The sequence below is a fragment of the Lissotriton vulgaris genome, chromosome 5 (genome assembly GCF_964263255.1).
Source record: "Lissotriton vulgaris chromosome 5, aLisVul1.2, whole genome shotgun sequence".
NCBI classification, from domain to species: domain Eukaryota; kingdom Metazoa; phylum Chordata; class Amphibia; order Caudata; family Salamandridae; genus Lissotriton; species Lissotriton vulgaris.
In genome coordinates this window covers 1,596,425,675-1,596,439,629 of record NC_141693.1, presented here as the reverse complement: position 1 = coordinate 1,596,439,629, position 13,955 = coordinate 1,596,425,675, and the positions used below count along the sequence as shown (strand labels likewise).

The following is a 13,955-nucleotide window of genomic DNA, read 5'->3' as shown; positions in this document are numbered from 1 at the left end:
CAACTTAACATATTTTTCTTAACCCCTTCGATGCTGATGACCAGCTGAGCTCGTCATGTCACGCGGGTTTTCGAAAAACCCAGCACACAGCGGGAAAACCGCTAGCGCGCAAGTGGTTAGGAGTCTTGTCATGTGCTTTGCGCTCTGATCTCATAAAGAGTTCAGAGGTGTTTGTTAGTTAATAAATATCTTGTTTATTTTCATAACTACCTGTGTGGTGTCCTTTCATTTGGTTTTCAAGGGTTTATATGTGGTGAAACAGCTGGCTTCACATGCCAAAAGAGTTTAGCCTAAGACTGCTGTCTCCATGCTACCATTAGGATAGCTGGTCTATAAGGTTGACTTGCAACCAATCACCATAAGGGTTGTTTGGACTGATATAAGGTGATCACTAGAACTAGTGAGCATCATATATCAGGTAAACTTCTCACACTCCCATTCCCCTGATTCCGGCGGTGCTCATCAAGCAGGCCCGATCAAGGTCGCGGAGGATCCTCATTGCGCCGGAATGGCCCATGCAGTGGTTGTTCACAGACCTGCTTCACCGGTCGATCCTACCTCATCAGCGGCTGCTGTGTCAGCCGGACCTTCTCACGAAGTTCGGGGGGGGCAGATGGTGCACCCCAACCTCATCGTTGAGGTTGGCGGCATGGCTCCTGAGGTAGTGCAATATGGCCACTTGAATCTTCCTGAGGATTGCATGGACCTATTGAAGGAGGCTAAGAGGCCATCTACTAGGACCTCTTATGCTTACAAGTGGAAGAGATTCTGCATCTGGTGCATGTCTAAGAACTATGATCCGACGACCTGCAAGGAGGATGTTACCCTTCCAAACCTTCTGCATCTAGCTCAGTCTGGCCTTACTTTCCATTCCATTAAGGTTCATCTGGCTGCATTGTCTGCTTACAGAAAATGCCCTTCGCAGACATCCTTCCTCCAGATTCCTGTGATTAAGGATTTTTTGGAAGGGTCAAAGAAAGTTTTCCCTCCTGTTCGGCTTTCTTCGCCTTCATGGGAACTGAATGTGGTGCTGTCCTGGCTGATGAAGGAACCTTTCGAGCCTATTCATAAGGCTTCACTGCAGCACCTGTCTTGGAAGGTGGCGTTCCTCGTGGCCATTACATCGGCCCGCAGGGTGAGTGAAATTCAGGCATTGTGTTGCCAGAAACCTTGTACTGTGTTTCATGCTGCTAAGGTTGTTATGCGTACTCACCCTAAGTTCCTTCCCAAGGTGATTTCCGATTTCCACGTTAATCAGACTATAACTTTACCAACATTTTTCCAGAATCCTTCCACTCCAGTGGAACGTTCTCTTTATTCCCTGGATGTCAGAAGGGTGTTGAAATTCTATCTGAATAAGACCAAGGATATTCGTAGATCCGACCAATTGTTTGTCAACTATGGGTCGGTTAGGACTGGTCTGGCTACTTCGAAGCAGTCCATCTCTAGATGGATTGTGTCATGTATCCAGCTCTGTTATCAGAAAGGGAATAAGACCTTAGGGGGTAAGCCTAAGGCTCATTCTACCAGGGGCAAAGCAGCTACAACAGCTTTGCTTCGCAATGTTCCCATTGCAGAGATCGGCAGGGCAGCCAATTGGAAGTCGGTCCACACCTTTGCTAATCATTACTGTCTGGACTCTGATGCCAGGGCAGGCTTCGCTGCGGAATTTGTTCGCACAATAGTGATGTCCATTTTTCTCCACCGTCGGCTTGCCATTCTATTCACTAGATTGACTATACACAGAGATTCCCTACTACCGAAGGAGTAGTTTCTTACCTGTAACTCCAGTTCTGTAGTTAGGGGTAACTGTTCTAGTCATAAGCGCCCGCCCTCCTCCCCGGTGTAGAAAATGGTACTGTAAGCTACAGGCACCTTCAAAAAGAACTAAAAGTAAAAGGAAGGGGCTGTGCATGCTGGGATACTGAGGGTCTCTAGAGCGTTCCTTTAAAGGCACGGTATCCCTTTTCCAGACACATAATGGCAGCCTATGGAGGCTTGTCTGTCCATCCCTTCCTCTCTATCATTCCAAGGATTTGGTGAGGGGAGGAAAGTTTCTCTAGGAGTAAAACTTGACAAATTGTATTAAATGTGTTATTGGTGTTATATCCTTGGCATTTCTAGCTGAAGTACTGGACAGTGTAGCCTTGTAGGTACAGGCTGCATTATTGTCTTTAATTTTATCTTAAGTGTCTATGCAGGACTGCAATGAAGACAGCTTAAGAGATTATTTTTGATAGCTCTGGGGTCCACGCACATGGGCGGGACTATATTAACTAGATTAACTAGATTATGACTAGAACAGAGATACCCCTACTACAGAACTGGAGTTACAGGTAAGAAACTACTCCTTATATTAGGGTGACAGGTCTGCCACTCTTTCACAAGGATGATGTCATCAGTGAAGTTATCAGTGATGTCATTTGAGATTGCATGTGTGAGTAACTCTATGGATGTGTTGGTGTATAACAGGATGTATAGGTGTATGAGTACATATGATGAGTGAGTACATGTATGAGTGCCTATATAGAACTGTTAGTGAATGACTGGATGTGTATGTAGATTTTAGAATTACTGAATAGGTTGTTCTAACTAGAATTGGTATTTCCATTTTTTTTTTTAAATTTTAGTTTCTATTTTGGATGTGTGTATCAAGGGTTATATTACGCTATTACGCTGAGAGGAGGTCTGTCACTCTTTCACAAGGATGATGTCATGAGTGATGTCATGAGTGATGTCATGAGTGATGTCATGAGTAATGTCACTGACCATGTCATGAGTGATGTCATGAGTAATGTCACTGACCATGTCATGAGTAATGTCACTGACCATGTCATGAGTAATGTCACTGACCATGTCATGAGTAATGTCACTGACCATGTCATGAGTAATGTCACTGACCATGTCATGAGTGATGCCACTGACCATGTCATGAGTGATGTCACTGACCATGTCATGAGTAATGTCACTGACCATGTCATGAGTAATGTCACTGACCATGTCATGAGTGATGTAATGTGTGACGTCATCAGCAGTGCATTGCGGGCGGGCGAGTTACAGTTCACTATAACGGGGGAATTTCAATTGTTTTGTATGAGTGAAATGTCCAGCTGACTATAACATGGCTAAAACCTATGGTTTTTTCAGTGAATTTTAAATGTTTTGTAAATGATAAGTTTTTAAATGTATTGTTATATTTTTTATACTGATTTACTACATTATTTTAAATTATTTATTTTTAGATATTTTATTTTTTAAATTACATTACATATTTTTTATATAAATTGAAACATAAATGTTTTTAAAAATATTGAAATAGTAATATTTTTTTATATATGTTTTTTATTTTATATAGCAGGCAATGATATTCTATGGAAGGAAATTCAAGTTATTGTAACTACGATTAGAATTACTTTTCCGGATCAGTAGTGGGCTAAAAGATGCAGCAATAAGGTCTCTCCTCAAAACAGCGGAGTAAAATTGGAATTCTTAGTTAGGCTGATTTTTGAGGAATTTTTTTAAGTTCCAAAACTCCACACTTGGAAAAATTTCCATGTGATACCAGTCAATGTTAGCCTGTGCACTGTTAACTCACTCTACCTTTTTCTCACTGTTGTGCCTCTGCTGTGACCCAGAGAACGCCCTGACACCGTGCCTGCTTATGTTCTTTGTGAAAAACGTTCTTAACAGTAGCAGCATACTCTTTTGGGTGTGTAGGAACACACAGCCTATGTCCACACGTGCTGTATACTAGGTGGTGCGAAGGCGACAGGTGAAAATGTAAGATTGCACTTAATGACCAGTCCCTGCTCAAAGCAGGTAGTGCAAGAACAGAGGAGAACGACTCACCATCGATGACAGCCCAAAACCAAGACTTGCAAAGGGTGGAGCAACAATCTAAAGAATCAGGATGGATAAGAGTTTAGTCTTACATCATTGTGAAATATGGAGAAAGTCTGAAAAGTAGCGAAGTACAAGAAGGATGTTCCTCAGAGGAGATTGGATGGACAACATTTTTAACAAAGGGATATTCTATGAAACTGTGGATGATATTGGAGGTTCTGGAAAGCTGTGGAGGATGTATGCAACATTAGGAGCTTGTATGCAGGGTGGAAGTAATATTCTGTGAATTGTAAAGAGTTAAACAATTCTGTAGGTTGCTGAACGATAGGAGCCAAGTTCTGTAGTGTCAAAGCACACAAGCGACTTCTGTATTGTTGTGAAAGATGTGAGAGGAGTTATTTGGATTTGTGAAGAATAGAAGTGAGGTCTATGGAACTAGGAAGGATGCAAGAGGAGCTCAAGAAAGCTTCTGTGTTCTGTGGAGTTGCGAGGGATGGGGGAATTCTGTGCAACTGTTAAGGAAACTGAACAAATGGAGGTGACTCGAGCTGTAAAAGGCAGCAGATGTGGGAAAACAGAAGACATTCTGCAAATTAGTTAGGGGGAGTTATGCCTAGTTGTAAAACATGGGAGGAAATTTCTGTATATTTTGAAAGTGTAGATTTGTGATGGATGGAAAGTATGCTCTACACTTTTGAAGGATGGGGAAGTGCTTTGAAGTTGAGAAGGGGTAGAAAGAGTTTGTAAATATGCGTGAGCAGTTCTGCAGATTTCTAAACATGCAACAGTTCTGTATAGTTGTGAAGGATGGGAGGTAGGAGATAGAGTCCGGCACGCTAACCCCTGGGACATCCCTGACCTGGTCAGAAGATAAACGAGAGAAGCAAGAGTGGCATCTACTTGACCCGAAGGAGGTCAGCAAGGGAAGCATTGAGATGCTGTTCAAAGTAGCACTGATCTTCCAGGCCTGACATGGTGGGTGAGCTGGTGAACTCAGCAGTGCTGCTGAGACCCCGAGGCTGAAGCGGAAATGTAACAGAGTCAGAACTTGGTGTCCCAGGGGGTTTGATCGCAAGTAGTGGGTCACTGCAGTGAAGATGTGAAACTCTTGGTTTCAAATGAAAGAACTGGAAGCACCCAGTGTCTGACAACACCAGCCCATTTAAAGCAGGCAAACCAGGGAAGTCAGTGCAAACCGGCAATATCACTGTGACTCCAGGGCTCACTGTGGCCTGCAGATCACGAGACTGAATCCAGCAATATCACTCTGACTTCAGGGCTCACTGTAGCCTGCAGATCACGAGACTGAATCCACCAATGTCACTCGATGACTTCAGTGATTACTGTGGCGGGAGTGCACATCACGAGACTGAATCCGGCAATAGCACTCGGTGACTTCAGGGCTCACTGGTGTGCAGATGTCAAGCCTGAATCTGGCAATGACCGTCTCAGCCCTTCATCCTTCCGTTGTAAATAGGCTGGGAAACATTACATCTGGTTACAGTATGTCGTGCACATTCACAAAGCTCACTTTGAGGGGCACTCCTCTGACAGAGGCCCGTGTTTGCCAGAGCACCAGAGGAGAGTGTGTCCGCATCAGAGGAGAGGTGTCCGCAGCAGGAGTCAGGACAGGTTTAGGACAGAGCTAGCGAGCTATGCGGTGGGCTCACAGACGGAGACCCCCATGGCACACTTAACACTCTGCACAGGGCCGTGCATACACTCTGCGAGGCACCTACAGACACTTCACAACTATCAGACAACGAATCTGGCAACACTAGGCTACAGTTCTAGCATTTACTGAGAAACTCAGAGCAGCGCCATTTTAAAAAGACAGAGGTCAGTCCCCCTAGAAAGTACAGCAAATGAGATTCTTTACTGGTGACTCTTGTCCAATGAGAGTTGCTCTAATTTTGATAGCGAGGCTTGAAATGCAAACAGTGCCGGATAGATTGACGTATCCTTCTTCGGGTTGAGAGATGATTGGAAGTTTGAGCTAGAGAGATTGGAAGCGGAAATGCGATGAGAGATATTTGTTCCGACTCCCAGTGCTGGTCATTGATTTAATTAAATTGTTGCCGGATGGATATCGAAAATTTGTGGTCTATGAGTGACAGCAGAGCGGGACGGGGTCACAATAGTAGAGGCACAAGGAACGGAATTTGGCAGTCAACTTACACATATATTATTGCAACTTTGTTTCCCCTGTGCCATTTCGACTACCAACTGCACACACTAGCTTAGTATTGGAAGCCCGGATTCGCCATACGACTCCTCCACTACCACCGCTTTCCAGAGCCACCAGGTTACGGATGAAATCGCCTGTCTTCAGGTCCCAAAGTTTAATGGTGCCATCATCTGAGCTTGTTACCACAAACTTCTAGCTGAACTGTAAGCAAGTGACCGTACTCTGATGCTTCTGGGGGCCGTGCAGTGTCTGTAAGCACTGTCCTGTCTTTATATCCCAGATCTTCACAGTGGAGTCTGCATTTCCTGAGACGAGGGTGTTGTCCCGCAGCTCCATCCCACTGATCAGGGACTGATGACCCATAAGTGTGTGCAAACAATTTCCACATCCCAGACACGGATAGAGGTGTCCAAGGAGCCACTCACAATATGCTCCCCATCAAACTGCAAGGAGTAGACTGTTGGTGGGTCCTTGCAGAGTGTGAATGCAAGTCTCAGGTCCCAGACATTCACAGTGTAATCATAAGCACCGTTTACCACCTTCTTGCCATCGTACTGCACGTAGTGAACAGCAGCCACATGACCCATAAGTACATGCAGACACTGTCCAGTCTCAATGTCCCAGAGCCGCAGGGTGGCATCACGTGAGCCGCTAACAACCCTGCTTGCGTGGAGGTGCATGCAGTGCACTGTGGATGTATGCCAGTACAGGGTGTGGATGCACTCGCCAGAGTCTGCGTTCCAGATCTTCAGCGTCCCATCTGTGGAGCCACTAATCACTATATTATCTCTCATCTGAGAGGACCATACACCGGCTGTGTGCCCCACCAATGTCTGAACACACTCCTGTGATAGCAGACCACACCTTTAGCTTGTTGTAATCAGACCCGCTAACTATCCGGTTCCCACAAAACTGAAGACAAGTCATGACGTGATCATCATGTCCCTTTAGCACCTTAGGGGGCCTGATGTCCCAGCTCGGCAGTTCATATCTATCTTGTGCTGCCTCATGAAACCAAATTTCCATGGACTGTACATGAAACCAGGTGTCAGCATCCTCCGCCGTCTCAGGTTGAGGGGCTCATCAATTTCTTCATCTCTGCATTTTTCCCGCCATTGCAAATTGTTCTCAGCCAGGATCCTCTAGTAGCGGCAGGTCTGAGCAGCTCGCAGAAAGACCTGGGGCTCTAAGAAGGATAGTACCTACAGGGCAAGCTCTTTGGGTAGTAAAGAGATTAAATCCAATGCGATAGCGAAACATATGGAGAAAGAACATGAAAGTTGGTGGGAATGTCTCAAATTCTGGCCCATAGAACAAGTGCCATTAAGTTTCATATTCATTAGAGAGCCTCCTGTTTTCATATCATCATCATTATAAACGTGTGCAAATATAATGAACATGTGTGCTGCAAACAAAAAGTAAATACAATGTTTACAAATTATCGGCTTGCTGACTGTTATGGTGTCTAATACATAAAGAAAACACAAATAGTGTACGGTACATGATCACCTTGTTGTGTTGCATCATAAGTTCATTTGTGCCAAAAAATAATAGTAATAATGAATTAGTGTGAAATGTTATCAAAGTCTCGGGGTGAGCCACGAATTCTTGTCAGTAGCTGAAACCCACGGCAAAAGATGCATGTACTGGTTGAGCTACGCCCTGTTCACATGAAAAGCAGTCAGATAGGCAATGTAGACCGGTTTACAAGCATGCAACCCAAGTGGGTACAGCTGATATGAGTAAATACCTAAACATACCAGTGCACTTCTCAGTAAACATGATTGATACGCCCAATAATAATGGGCCATAATAAAATCTTATAAAACATAGCCTACCATGTGACACTGTCTGGATATTTAGACATATAACAATCATCAAATGCACTACTGATCGAGATTTGGCTAGCTAGCAGCTTATTTGACCCTAGTGGGTAAAAATAACCAGTGTACTAAATGCTTAATGCGGGATCATATACAAACTAATAATAGTGTACATATTACATATTGTTTCGGCCTCAGGGGCCAGCATTTGCATAACATTGTAAATCACGTTGTAACTGTGGCTCGATGACTTGCATCATATACTTGATTTGAGATGGTTCACAGCGATCGATAAGCTCAACCAATGCTAGCAACCTCTCTGGACCGGTCCACTTCTGAAAGGTTCGCAGCCAGTCCTGCAGCTCTGCTGGAGGGGCGATGGAAGGGACTAGTCGACGCTGATGCCCATAGTGGTTGGCATTTCGCAGGTCCCCAAACGTTGTGGCACTGTTTATGCATTGTGCTAATGACCTAAAACTGCTGTACTCTGAGCCTTTGCATAACTTTTTCCAGGAAATAGGGCTCTCACATCATTCTCAGACTTTCGATTCATCTTGGGCCGAACATGACGAATGAGGTTCCCCTCCTCAGTACGCTCCAGATAATCAATCCAGCGCTCATCCATCATATAATAGAAGTAGACGTCACTGCCATCCTCTCCATCTATGCTCTCTTCCTCCCCTTCATCCTCTCCTCGCACGCCAGAGCGGTCCGACTCTTCCAACTCATCCTCCTCTTCCTCCCCCCAAACGGCCTGAATCTCTAACTCTTCTTCCTCCTCTCTGCCGGTGCCTCTGAATGTTCCAGAGACACGTTTGCATTCAAAGCATCTCCTGTAGAACTGGATGGCCTTGGCTGTGTGTTGTTGTGCGAGCAGCTACCCCGGCCAGTATCACCACTGCACTGCCTCTTCCGGCACGTTAGGCGGTCACTGTTAATTTCCAGAATGCGGGTAGTAATCCCCTTCACATGCAGGAGATCTTCTAAGGAGTTGAACCCCTTCAGCTCCTCTCTCTTCCGCACGATGGCCCGGGCTGTCGTCCTGCCGATACCCCTCAGCGCCCCCTCCAGCTCCTTGACGCCCGCTCGGTTGATGTCCACCACGCTCCTCCGCTGCAGCTCCGGATCCTCCATACTCTCTCTACCCGGGTATCTACTCCGACCGCAGCCAGGAAACTCAGGGGACCTACAGGCCTCCGTGTGCATTAATTATTATTTTGTTTTATTTGAGCCTAAGTAGGGCGAGTTGGAATCCCCATGTAAAAAAAAAAAGTTTTTTTTATCAGCAGAGTACTCCTACGCGAACCGCGCAATTTTTCCCCCCAAAATAAATGTGGCCTTGGGTGTCCTTGTGGGACCCCCTGAGCAGGCCTAACGGGTCAGGGTGTTTGTACCCTGCCCCCTTTGCGTGTTTTCCACCTTTGTTTCCCTGCCTTCTTGTGCCTCAGTCTACTGAGGCACAAGATGGCTGCCAACACTTTCTGGTTTAGAGTGTTGACAATAATAACAAGAAGGTGGGGGGGTGGCAAAGGGAGTTTAGAGACCAAGCAAAGACACGTTCCCTAACTTAAGTACAAAACACAAAGGTATCAATGGGTCTATAAATGAAAGTCTACATGTCACATTCAACCTAGCCGTCCTGTGGCATCCTACCTAAAAACAGTGGGAAACAAGAAAACTGAAAGGTATCCTGATCTCAATGTGATCTAAAAGGATACCCATCAGTCACCACACGGAACCGCCCTTCATCATTTGAGATTCCTTGTAGACCAACCTCTTGGAAAACTACCTGTAAATATGGAGGCTCGGATATAATTACTTCCAATGAACCTGGTAGTAACCAGTGTGGTCTAAGTATAGATGGTACTAGCTTGTGAGTAAATGTGTGACTGATTTGCAGTGCATGTGAGAAAAAATAGTGAATAGTGGTGAAAATAAAATTGGGTGAGGAAGAAATATGAAATTGTATTCTGTGTTCTGCTCACTCCTCCAATGTTAAAGCAGCAAAGGTAGTCTTAACACATAGCTACCTGGATGGAAAATGTGGTCGACATGTTTCAGCAAAAATGTAAGACAAATGTGTCCATTGCCTTCATCAGGACCCAAATATAAATTATGCTATGCAATTAGATAGTGCAAAGATGAAAAAGGTACAGTGACTGCATGGGTGTCATTCTATGAAAAGAAAGATCACCTGATTTCCTAGGTGTTTTCTTAACCTGTAGCGGTTATGCCTGCATGTCACTGAAAGGAAGACAAAACACAGAGACAATAGGTATAAACACTAGACACAATAGTAGACATATCGATATGCGAGTGATAACGAATATGCTACTTACCAGTATGCATCTGATCTTGGCATGTAGGGCTGCTGACATTCATATCTGACTGTAAACAGAAGCGTTTTGTCCTACGTGGCCAGGCTGGACACTCAATGCATGAAAAAAGACTAGGTGCCTGGTCTCGGATTTAAATGCTGCTATTTAATTTTCAGCAACTGAGCTTACACTTGAATTATGAAGCTCATGTTTGTATTACCATTTATACATCTTTGAAATTATTACATTGTTTAGAAAACGAGGTTTCAACATCACCTTTACACAAGTAAACTTAATGTCCTAACATACAAGACACATTGTCAAAAACCATAAAACATTTGTTACCTGCTGCAAATCAATATATGCACATTACATTACATTCATATGTACAAACACAAAGAAAATGAATTCATCGGTACACCAGAAAGTATAAACAATAATCCTATATGTCTATTTCTTTTGGATATTCAGGATTATGAACCACCCTAGGCATTGTTCCAAGAGTTAATAAATTGTTAAGTCTGCCTTTGGTGGAGTGAGATAAAGGAATAATTCCTTTGGAAAAGCCGACGCGTTTCCAAACCCAGTATGTGTTTACACGGGTTTTTCCTCAGGGCAACCTGGGTACCTGGTGTTTGAGAAAAAAAAAAAACAACAAAAAACAAAAAAGACTTCTTTTAGTTCCTATCCTTCCTCTGTAGATTATTGTGTGGCTTCACACTATGAGGAACATGCAATTACCTTTTTGTTCCTGCGTAGTGCGGTCAAATTTGATTGATATATTAATATTGAACCTGTTGTCAAAAAAGAGGACATTGTTGCATTGTTTTTTTTAAAAAATGGAACAGAGGGCATATTGTCTGTACCCGTTTTTGGGCTGCGACTTACTTGTGGAATGTATTTTTTAACGTTTGAGGCTCAGCTTGGCTCCATTGCGGTGTTTTTTCAATATATTACCCCAGCTGTTAAAAAGAAGGACTGAATTTGAGTATATGTGGATCTCAAACTGTGGAGTATTGAAATTAGTGAAAAGGGAGCTAGCTTACTTGGGGAGGCGTTGATTGCGAGTGCGGTGCTTCTCTTCGATTTACTTTCTGCCGCGGGGCTCCGCTCTGCTACAAAAGAATTTAACAGCGGAAACTGAGTATCGCTATGTGAACACTGTCTGCAAATGAGTTCGGCATGACCAGTTCTATGCTCACCTGAGTTAAACAACGATTCCGCTTTCGCGCGGCGCTTCTCTTCTATTTGCTTTCTACCGCGGGGCTCCGCTCTACTGCAAAAGAATAGCGGAAACTAAGTATCGCTATGTTGACACTGTCTGCAAGTGAGTTCTGCACGACCTGTTCTGTGCTCACCTGAATTAAACATCGATTCCGCTTCCTGATTCTGGCTCTTGTTCGGTACGCTGCTCGGAACAATCTGCAATGAATCACTGGGGGACCGGCCAAAGTCACATGTTTTGTATAGGGCTGGGATTTCTGGGATTTGTAGTCTATTGGGAGCCAAGCTGTTTTTTCAAGGTGACAATCTCTTGTTATGACTGCGCCTGTGGGCTGTGGTGAGGACCATGGCCATCAGGTTCATGCCAAAGTGTAGGTGGTGTTGACGGGATTCAGCTTATATTTCTATGCAGTTCAGTCAGTTCGTTCATCCCATCCACCACACAATTGTGTTTAAGTATTAGGTATGCTTCTCTTTGAATGAGCAATGTTTCAACATCCCCACCACGATTTGGAATTTTAATTGCTGATAGCACTGTCCATTTGAAATCTCTTTCAGTATGGCCGCTCTGCTGGAAATGATGTACCATGGGAGCTGTGACAATGTTTTGTTTGATGCGTGATCGATGTTGGGCTATTCTTTGGTTTACTTGTTGTGTTGTCTTTCCTATATAAAGTTTGGGGCAGGGGCAGATAATTGCGTAAACTAAATTACGACTCTTGCAGTTCGTGAATTCTTTGTGTGACCACTTTATGTTATTATGATGGAATTCAGTGCCTTCCATTGTGCTTGGACATGACACACATGTACCGCACTTATGGTGCCCTTCTATGGGTTTGAGTCTCCAAAGGGTCCGCAAGTCAGATTTGACTTGGCTTGTACCCAAGTCTGCCCGGACCAACTGTTGTCCTATGCTCCTGTTTTTCTTAAGTGCGAAAAGGGGTTTCTCAAATGGGATGTCCAGTTCAGACAATAGATGCCAGTTTTTGAGAATAATGTTTTTGAACTTATTGGTATGTGGTCCGAATGTTGTTACGCATACCAATTTTTCCAAGGGTGTATGTTGTTTTTTAACCAATAGTTCTTCCCTTGGAGTGTTCCATGCCCTTTTTATGGATTGTTTCAACATTTTACTCGGATAGCCTCTTTCGGTCAATTGTTTATTCAAGATTTCTGCATGGGCTTCAAAGTCCCCTTTTCTGGAGCAGTTTCTCCTTATCCTTAGCATTTGGCTGTAGGGGAGATTCGCTTTCAAATTTTGGGGGTGATGGCTCCTGTAATGGAGGATCGTGTTCTTATCCGTCTCTTTGCGGTGCAGCGTGGTGGTGAGGGTTTGATTTAAAGGTTTAACTTCCACATCCAAAAACTTACTCGAGGAGATGGTAAATTTAATGTCCGGATGCCTCGTGTTTAGCCAATTATGGAGTAAAATATTGAAACAATCCATAAAAAGGGCATGGAACACTCCGAGGGAAGAAAAAAAACTGGCATCTATTGTCTGAACTGGACATCCCATTTGAGAAACCCCTTTTCGCACTTAAGAAAAACAGGAGCATAGGACAACAGTTGGTCCGGGCAGACTTGGGTACAAGCCAAGTCAAATCTGACTTGCGGACCCTTTGGAGACTCAAACCCATAGAAGGGCACCATAAGTGCGGTACATGTGTGTCATGTCCAAGCACAATGGAAGGCACTGAATTCCATCATAATAACATAAAGTGGTCACACAAAGAATTCACGAACTGCAAGAGTCGTAATTTAGTTTACGCAATTATCTGCCCCTGCCCCAAACTTTATATAGGAAAGACAACACAACAAGTAAACCAAAGAATAGCCCAACATCGATCACGCATCAAACAAAACATTGTCACAGCTCCCATGGTACATCATTTCCAGCAGAGCGGCCATACTGAAAGAGATTTCAAATGGACAGTGCTATCAGCAATTAAAATTCCAAATCGTGGTGGGGATGTTGAAACATTGCTTATTCAAAGAGAAGCATACCTAATACTTAAATACAATTGTGTGGTGGATGGGATGAACGAACTAACTGAACTGCATAGAAATATAAGCTGAATCCCGTCAACACCACCTACACTTTGGCATGAACCTGATGGGCATGGTCCTCACCACAGCCCACAGGCGCAGTCATAACAAGAGATTGTCACCTTGAAAAAACAGCTTGGCTCCCAATAGACTACAGATCCCAGAAATCCCAGCCCTATACAAAACATGTGACTTTGGCCGGTCCCCCAGTGATTCATTGCAGATTGTTCAGAGCAGCGTACCGAACAAGAGCCAGAATCAGGAAGCGGAATCGTTGTTTAATTCAGGTGAGCACAGAACAGGTCGTGCAGAACTCACTTGCAGACAGTGTCAACATAGCGATACTTAGTTTCCGCTATTCTTTTGCAGTAGAGCGGAGCCCCGCGGTAGAAAGCAAATAGAAGAGAAGCGCCGCGCGAAAGCGGAATCGTTGTTTAACTCAGGTGAGCATAGAACTGGTCATGCCGAACTCATTTGCAGACAGTGTTCACATAGCGATACTCCGTTTCCGCT

The 13,955-nt window shown here is 44.1% G+C and overlaps 1 protein-coding gene and 1 pseudogene across 1 annotated transcript in view; one reads left to right on the top strand and one right to left on the bottom strand.

Moving 5' to 3' along the window:
* The window catches only part of IPO4 (importin 4), a 2,281,504-nt gene that overhangs the window by 380,174 nt on the left and 1,887,375 nt on the right, over positions 1–13,955 (top strand). The window lies entirely within an intron of this gene.
* LOC147716772 (uncharacterized) lies at positions 6,029–9,060 on the bottom strand (annotated as a pseudogene).